Source organism: Ixodes scapularis, unplaced genomic scaffold, assembly GCF_016920785.2.
Source record: "Ixodes scapularis isolate PalLabHiFi unplaced genomic scaffold, ASM1692078v2 PGA_scaffold12__126_contigs__length_90152505, whole genome shotgun sequence".
Lineage (NCBI taxonomy): Eukaryota > Metazoa > Arthropoda > Arachnida > Ixodida > Ixodidae > Ixodes > Ixodes scapularis.
Window position 1 is genome coordinate 58,435,963 of NW_024609838.1, and position 9,522 is coordinate 58,445,484.

Sequence of the window (9,522 nt, forward strand, 5' to 3'; positions counted from 1 at the left end):
CTTTGATAAAGTGTTTAGTGCTTTACCAACTCCACGGCAGACTGGTTTTGGAAAGTGTGATCTCAGTGTTTATTCATAAGTCAGCCGCGTTGCGTCTAACTTTATGTGTCCTCCCATAGGGCGGGCGCCTCCTGGTACCCTGGGTACCACGTGTTTCGCGCTGAGCTTTTCTGTCGGCCGTGTCGGCAAAACGCGAAGATCAATGGATTGCGTTATAGTCCTCCGTAGGAGATACGTAGTGCTGTAGTCTGTGGGGCTTTGCTACCGTCTTCCTAACCTAACGTAACCTAACCTAACCTAACCTAACCTAACCTAACCGAAAAGTTGACCACCGTCGAATTTCTTACACATGTGCATGCTACTACTGGACTTTTTAAACATTCACATCGGGGCAGTTGCTTTGGCAGCAGCTTTTCATTGCAACCACGAGGACTGCTACGACCAAAGTGGGGCGATCATGCATACTAGGGCGACAAATTAAACAGTCGAACTTTCACTGAAATACCAAAACACAAAGGGAAATGCTCGGAATGCAAGCACATGTGCTGAACACGCTTTTCTTGTATGCATATAAATGTCAAGTAAATAATGAAAATAAAGTATCCAGGAATGTATTTGCAAGGGGTGATTTGTTTTAGCATTTTGTTTTTTAAAAAATTTTTCTGCAGACCCCAGCAATAGCAGTGCTTTATCTAGATTCGCCAAATTCACTCTGGGGCTTGGGTAATTTAGACAATAATACATTTTGACATATAAGGCAGTTGCTGTGTTTGTACTGCGAGAGCATCTCCATTTTCACCAGTTCTTTTTTTACCAATTTTCAGAAAGTGAAGACTTTTCGTCGCATAGCGAAAACAGGTAGGCATTTTTTTTCATCCAATGTTGAGTGAACGAACGATTCCGCTTCAATTACTTTTTTTTTAAATGCAGTTCTCTTTACTAACATTTGGAAAAGCCACATATCATATATTGCGGCTTAGTTCTATCTAAACCTTTCTGAAAAGGTCCGGAAAACTTTAAAACTCGCCAAGTTGCCGAAACCGAAACTTTTTACTTTTCCCGGCAAACGTAACGGGGGACGTCAGCAACGTTTCCCTTTCATGCTCATTGGTGTTCAGGTGATTGGCGTAATGATCCTAGGCAGCGCTCTTCTTTGGAGCCATCCGGCCGCCTAACCGTGTTGTCGAAGCTACCGCCGTTTCCCGTGTATCAACCGCTGCCGTCGTCTCACCGTTCGCCATAATTAGTTCTCGGAGTTTCGTTCACACCACGGACACAACGTGCACAGATTTATGGCGAGGTTGTGCAGATGTATTCGAATTTCCTTGACACCAAAACGTGGTGAAAAATACGGTGTAGACGACTCTTCTCCCGGGCACGGGCCCGCTTAGATTGCGCAGAGGTCTGGTGCCTTGATCGCGCCTTCGACTGGTGCGTTTAGCGTCCTATTCTGCCGATACACGAAAAGTGGTCCCGAACTGGCCACGAGTGACGTCACAGAAGCCCGAGTGTCATGCTGTTGCACGTCGCGATCCTTGTGGTTGGTCGTAGAAATTCTAACGAATGGGCAGGGAGTAGCACGAGCGATCGCGAGTGTTGCTGTTGTCACTAACCCCCGAATTCATAGATGTGACTTGCTCTGAAGTCGAGCTTCGACTTGCTCAAGTCCGTCTTGCGACGAGCAAGCGCACTTCATAAACGCACCTTAACTTGAACCGATCTTGAACGGAGCTTGAAGCGAACTTGCAGTGCCCAAATTTCAAGACTGGGTTGGACCTACCTTGAACGCGACTTTGTAGTCATTTCAACATGGCGGCTTGCTGATGTGATGTCGCATATGGGATCGCCGCGTTCAATATTTGTGTCCTGTAATTGCGGCGTTGCCCTCGGTGACGCGTATTTTTCGCCGAGAGAAGCGGCCATTCCTTCGTGATCGAGTGCATCCCACCGGAATGTGCGACAACGAACGGCAACAGCGCGGGAGCTGCTCGGAAGCGACTTGGCGGCCTGATCCGAACGGCGACAACAGGCGGCTGCCGCTGATACCCAAGCTACAGTTGCTCGTCACGCTGCGACTTTTGCTGGCAGGATGTTTCTAGCTTTCAACATTTCACAACGGACGGCGTGCGGTGCAATCGGGAGTGACGCGTCTCACCGTAAGGCCTCTGTCGCTCGGACGGCTCAAACTCGTCCACTTCCCCGGCGCCCCGAAATCATCCGCCTCCTTCGAGTAACCGGGTTCACGCACGCGTGTATCAAGAGCCCGGGCCCCGGTGGCGATTATGCAGACATTTATGAGAACTTCAAAGCAGTTGCCTGCATAAACTATCAGGTGGGTACCCCCGTTTACCGAAAATAAACAAGCCTCCAGAGCTTGTGGCGCAAAGAACCTGAGCAAGCATGTGTGGTGTGCACGCACGTTTACTGATGCAAGCTCTTGACCCCTAATACATAACGTTCCCTGTATGCATACTATCAGTTGTTAAAAGCTAAAAGCGCCGAAAAATACAGGGACCCAGAAAAGGGGAAACAGACAAGGCGCCTTGTCCTGTTTCCCTTCGTCTGTGTCCCTGCATTTATACGGCGCGTTTTGCTTGCAATGAACCAACTGGCCCAAATCTCCACTTTATTGCAGCAGTTATACCCACTTCTGTGTTGTTTGTGCTGGATTGCTTATTTAACAAAAATACGTGTGGTATGTACATGCCCCTTGCGTCAGTAAAATAAATATGAAAAATCAGGAATGCTTTCCAGTTTGGTGCTGCCATGCATTTCAACTTCTCTGAAGGGTCAAACGGCTGCTTAGAACAAAATTGGTCTTATAGGTGCTGAAAACTCACTCTGATCTTTGTACAGATTCTGCATTTTACAGATGCCACACATTTCAACAATTGGTTTTTTTCAACAAGTTTTGACGTGTTGTTTCATTACTCTATTTGTTCAGTAGCTGTTCACCACAAAACATTATACTTCTCGAATTACATCTCACTTAAATTTTGTCGAAAGGCTTTGCTGAAAGAAAGCATATCTTTTTTTTTTAAGATTTCTGCAACATTTGACAAATGAATGTGCCGAAAGCATTGTTTAGCACTGTGCTGAGGAACATTTACCAACTTTCCCCGAAACAATATCTAACGAAAGAATAGCCACCGGTTTAATTTTTTTTTTTTTTGCTCTAAAAGATTTATTACTATCCGCAGGTTTGCACCAAGCTCGATTCGAGGGGCCAACACTTTTGGGTCCACTCCACAATCAAAATATTATTGCCTCGTGAAGAAAGAAATAGATCACAATGCTTCCACTGCAATAAAGGCGAGACAAATGAGTTGACCTTTTTTATGATTGTTCACTCGCACTAAACGTCACACCCATGCACATATTATCTGCATGCAACCTCCATAATGAAGATGTTGGGATGATAATGTGTCAAATTCTTCAAAACATCATATATTGTCTCTCTTACTCGTAAAATTTATTAACTCATTCAGGTACAACACTGCCCGGATAGAGACTCGCAGCACTGCTGAAAGAAAAAGACGATCCCCATGCCTTGTTGGGTGGTTGAAATCATCACTACGTGCGCAGCATCACATAACCTAGGGAAAAAGAGCCATCCTTACTGCCCTGCCAGTCATACCAGCCAGGACACAATGTTGAGAAGATCAGTGCAACTGCCAGCTGAAAGGGGTAGAAAAACAAGCAGACTGAAGCAAGCCAGAGTGGTACTGTATAGGTATGGTGCCTGGAATGCATCTCCGACTGGTGTGTCTGCCGCGTCCGAAGAAGAGGTCCCTCAATTTCCGCCCCGTGTGTCATACAAGTGTCATGCTGTCGCCGGTCGCAATCCTGGCGGTGTCCCAGCAGCGGTGGTTGCTGTGTCAGACGCCTGTTCTGTTGCAGGTCGCTCTCCAGTTCAACAGTCCATCGAGGCTCCAGTCCAGCAGCCGGTGGTTGGGACGCCGTGACAACAGCGACACTCGCATTCGCCTCGTGGTACTCGCAGCTGCTCTTTAACGTTTCAATGGCCAACCGCCAGGATCGCAACATGCAACAGCGTGCCACTTCGGCTTGTGTGACGTCATTTGTTGCCTCTTCAGGACCACTTTTGGTCTATGGGCAGCAAAAGACGCTAAAGACACCATTCGAAAACTCGCTCCAGGCACCATACTCGTCGGGTAGTTGAAATTATCACTCCGTGTACAGCATTACGTAACCTAGGGAGAATGAGCCATCCTTGCTGCTCTGCCAGTCATGCCAGCCAGGGGGCGATGGTGAGAAGATCAGTGCAACTGCCACCTGAAAGGGGTAGAAGAACAAGCAGACTAAAGCCAGAGTGGTACTTTATAGGACCTCCCTTCCTCGTAGCACCAATGAAATGGGGATAATACGTATGTTGCATGGTGTGCACATTTTCAAGCTTTTGAGCACATAGTGAGCCACAGTTCATTAATCACAATCATTCATATAATTCCTAACTAAAATGCTTTGTCTAACTGATCTTTATGGATAAATTTAAAACAAATATGATGTGATTTAAGCTTCGCTTGGGCTTGGGCATAATGACCTAAACCTAAAACAGTGAAAGCAAGATAACGATGAAGGAAGGTATGCAAAGCGACCATCCATTTTATATGTGCACCTTCCTCCATCCTTGTTTTGTTTGCATTTTCGTGATATTCTAATTCATTTTGGGATCATATTTTTTTTTTCCTTATTTTATAAGTTATTTTCTCTTTGATTCCTGAATTTTTAAGTGGCATGCCTTGTGAATGCTGTGTCCTGCGTGTTTCTTGCCCCAGTAAAAATACCCGTTTTTTCTTGATTGTGTTTAGAACTAATGTGAACCCTGTGCTAAAAATATGGTGGAACGTATTGCTTCCTCTGTTTCCGTTTCATTACTCGCTGCACCCTCAGAAATGCATGAGCCTCAATATTGCTGTCCCACTTCCGAAATAAAAGAATTTTAATGCTGCAACCTGTGCATTAGCCTCCTTGTTTGTCTGTCATCATGAAATACTGCCGACATAAAACCTGCAAAAAGGGAATGACTCAAGGTGTTGACAAACAAACATACAGACCAGAGCTGCATATTTATATACATATCCCAACATGCAGCTCTGACGGGCAAACACAAAATAATTTTCTAGAGGTGGCACTGCACAACTAGAGGCCCTGAAAGACTCAAGTTTCGTTTACAGATAGCTGAGATGCTAAATTATAAAAAAATCGTTCTGACCAACCTCGTATGGCCTACACCAAATGCTGCACATACATTTGGCAGTTGAGGAAAATGAAAGGAGTGCAAGCTTGTGCTTATATCTAGGAAACAACTGTGCTGGGGAGCAAGTTATCTTCCGGTGGTCCACATTGAGTGCATTTCAGTCATCAGTTTAAAATTGTGCACAAATAGAAAGGAACAGAGGAGAGAGAAGACACAAGCACAAACTCACAATTGTATGTATTGAAGGAAGACAAAAATAACAGCCTGTAGTAACAGCTCGAGCCGAGGCCGGTGTTCTCTCTCCTCCGTTCCTTTCTATTTGTGCACAAATTTAAGCATGTTCTATCATTACCAACTCGCCCAACTAACCACCTTAATTCAGTCATAAGGTTTTCTAGTTTATGCAAATTCTCATAATCACTAAACAGCCTTCTCAGGGTGCTTATTTATTTCCAAGCTTAGACGTTGTGCAAGTCATAAGCTTGTGAATGCAAACTAGTGTATCACAAACTTCATGGATGTGTGGCGGAGGGCAATGGTCGTAACAAAAATGGCTCGGGTCATAAATGACTTCCTATTAAACAATTACAGTGGTGCGAGCGTTTACTGCCATAGCCAAAGATGGTCCAACAGCCAAATAAACACGGCACTGAAGAGTACAGCGACGAACTGATGGTTGTCGCTGAACTCGACAAACGATTAGGGTGTCACAGTTGTCTTGAAACAGTCTGGCATATGTTTTTATGAACAAGTAGAATGTCTGGCCGTACTGAAACATGTCATACCAATCTCTGGAACAGTGTGTCACATGCTGAATTGGGCAGCCACAACTTTTCAATCAGTGAAGCAACTGCAGCTCTGAGATATGGTCGCACAGGCGAAAGAGCGATGAGCGGTCTTCCACATCCAGACGACGGTAGACCATAAAAGCAAATATCTGCAGTCACGTCAGCGGGAAGAGATGCTTTCTGCTGTCAGTCCACTCGTTGGCAGCATTGCTGACATTGATGTGGTGCTCCCAGGCATCATAGTCACTCATTTATTGGAAGACAATGGGTACCGACCTGTAGTGCTCGATAGACAATTAACAGGAAGTCGCCTAAGCCCTAAAGTGCCCTTTTACGACACCACATACATGCAGCTGCATTCAACAGCTTGAGCGCTTTACTCATGTCCTCGTTACTTCGTCTTCCTCCTGCTCAACAGAGGGTTCCCCTTCCTACCAGTGCACCGTTGGCTGCAGCAGCACACTGACTCGCTGTGGACGGGGGGCACATCACTGTGGACAGGGGGCACAACATGACCATGCTCGTTTACTTGCCTGGAAATTATGTCCAGCCCAGACCGCATTCACTGGCTGAAAAAGCGGTCCCCTTCCTAAAAAAAAATAAAAGTTTATGTAAGGCACCTATATGAAATATACAAGATGTAACCACAAAGCTAATATTTCCTAACGTGCTACTCCTGCACCTGGACATCATCTTTAGGGAGGAGACTTCTGCAAATAATATAAAATGGTTTGACTTCAATTCATGACTGTCACAAATGAGAGAGTGGTAGCGTCGAGACTATTTACAGCCGAAACGATCAAATAGAAATTAGAAAAATTAAAATTTTAAAGAGAGCTTTCTTGATTACAGAAGGTTAACAACCCTGCCTCTGCGCACCAAACATCAGTGACAGTTCCACCGCCTCATGCACAACATGTTCCGGGCCTGAGCTTTTGCCCGCGAAAGCCCGACGAGGTAAACATAGCTGCGAAAACTATGATGCCCGGTAGCTACTTCCTGGTTTCGATCACCGAACGCACAGGCACCGCGCCCAACGCTTTGTGTAGTGGCGCCCATTAAAACAAGCCTTTGTAGAAACATGTAAGCAACACAAAATAACGTTTAAAACAGCCGAAAGAGCGCTTAGGCATGGCCGCATAGTTTCCAGTTTACATATCCGAGTACTACGCCGCATAGTTTGCATTAAGAAAATCTTGTAAAAACACATATTTGCTTTGAGCACCGCTTCAACTCGTAGTCATTTTCCTTCCACATCGGGAGTTCCAAGCGCTTTCTCGTTATTAGAGTCCCGTAGGAAGATCCTATGAGGATTTAAAACTTTCTCGTTCAGGCGTGTGGACACGTCACCGGAGTCGGGCACTCACTCGAATACCTTTTCATTCTTGTTGAACCAGGATAAGCATTCGTTTCTCGTCTTCAGTGAATTCTAGTTCAAGCTTCTCCCGAGTTTTCATAATGAAGGAGACGTCTAAACTCAAATGACGTCAAATATGTCCACAAGCGAGGAACGCCAACGAGCGAAAAGAAAAGAAACAGGCCAGGAGCCATCGCTCAATTGAGCCAACGTTGCTAGACGGAAAAGCGCATTTCTCTAGAAAACGCGTACAACGTTAGTGTCGAAACCTGCGAAACAGCATCTTTCACGATTTGCGTTTCGTGAAGACATGCTATGTAGAAAATTTTAAGATGCAACTTCTTTTTGACGTGTGAAACCCTTTTTAAGACAGAAATCGCAACCTAATCTCGCTCCCAGGCGGGGAGCAGCGCAAGCGCTCGCGACTTGAACGGGACTTAACGAAGGAAGTTCGCGGGAGCGTCTATGAAACGTAAAAGCCAGCTTGGGCGTTTTTAAGTCGAACTTGGTGTTGAGGCGGACTTGAGCAAGTCGAAGTTCGGCTTCAGTCGAAGTGACATTGATAAATTCGGGGGTAAGTCCCAACTTCTGGCTGCCGAAGCTTCCTTGGACTGCCACACTGGAGAGCGACCTGCATCAGAACAGCAATCTGCCACATGCACCACAGCTGTTGAGACGCCGCCATTATTGCGACTGACGACAACATGACACTTCAATGAGTTCACCAGGAGAAAATAAAAATACCACTTTTTTGGACGTGGGAAACACACCAGTCGGGGACGCTTTACAGGCACCGTACTTAGAGGATGACGCGCGATGTAGTACGTCGTGATAGACATGTTCTTGGCGGCCCGAGGTCAACGTTGCCAAACAGAGATGAATTTTCATATCCAATTTCTGCTGATGTTTAAAGTTAGATTTAGCAACATATATTTTATAATTCGCGGAACGAATTTTCGCAGTCTCTTTTAGGATTGCTTTTTAATGCGAAATCACTCATTCTCTCGAACTCTTCGGAAGAGAGATAAGTTGCCCTTTAATGTTGCTATGACATTGGGCTTGCAGGCCTGAGCAGAGCAGAAAATTCTCGTACAGAGCTCTAGAACAAGACCGACTTGAAAACTACACTACTAGGAGTAGTAAAAATCTCGGTCCACTTTTTGGCTTCTACAATACTCGAATGAATATTAACGATGGGTGTCAACGAAAGATCCTACGCTGACTAATATAGCTTTCCATAAGCATTAATTACAACCCATAAAACACAACATAGCTGATGATGAAAATAATACTAGAGAAGGGGAACAAGAGAGACAAGGGACAAACATAAATATCCAAACACAGCTAGGTGACTGGTGAGCGACGACCGAAAAAATCCGCCTGGTCCGTGTATCGAACCCGGGACCTCCCCATTACAAGTGGAGCGCTCTACCAACTGAGCTAACCAGGGGTTAGACGTCAGTAGAGCAAACGGGTTTTATCAGCTGCCACCAGTCTAACACCAAAAAGGGTGAAGCTTGCAATTTAATGTTATAATTATAATGCAATTGAATGCAAAGGGGCAAGCCAGCTGGAAAATAATGATGAAAATAATCCCTGGAGAAGGGGAACAAGAGGGACAAGGGACACTGTCTCTCTTGTTCCCCTTCTCCCTTGTCCCTTGTCCCTCTTGTTCCCATTCTCCAGGGATTATTTTCATCATTATTGTCCAGCTGGCTTGCCCCTTTGCATTTAATTTCATTATAATTATAACATTAAATTGCAAGCTTCACCCTTGTTGGTGTTAGGCTGGTGGCAGCTGATAAAACCCGTTTGCTCTACCGACGTCTAACCCCTGGTTAGCTCAGTTGGTAGAGCGCTCCACTCGTAATGGAGAGGTCCCGGGTTCGATACCCGGACCAGGCGGATTTTTTCGGTCGCTCACCGGTCACCTAGCTGTGTTTGGAGATTTATGTTTGTCCCTTGTCCCTCTTGTTCCCCTTCTCCAGGGATTATTTTCATCAGTATTGTCCAGCTGGCTTGCCCCTTTGCATTTAATTGCAATATAATTATAACAACATAGCTACCTACATATTAATCTGTCAACAAAGCTATAAACTCTGGACCGATAAATATTTTTATAACCGGCTATAGAAAGGTGTCTGTCTAGAAAGCTA

The 9,522-nt window shown here is 45.2% G+C and overlaps 1 non-coding gene across 1 annotated transcript; it reads left to right on the forward strand.

Annotated features, from left to right (window-relative positions):
- The first annotated feature begins 9,198 nt into the window (after positions 1-9,198).
- On the forward strand, positions 9,199-9,271 carry Trnat-cgu. The gene has a single exon. It is a non-coding gene; the product is annotated as a tRNA-Thr (tRNA).
- Positions 9,272-9,522: the final 251 nt, after the last annotated feature.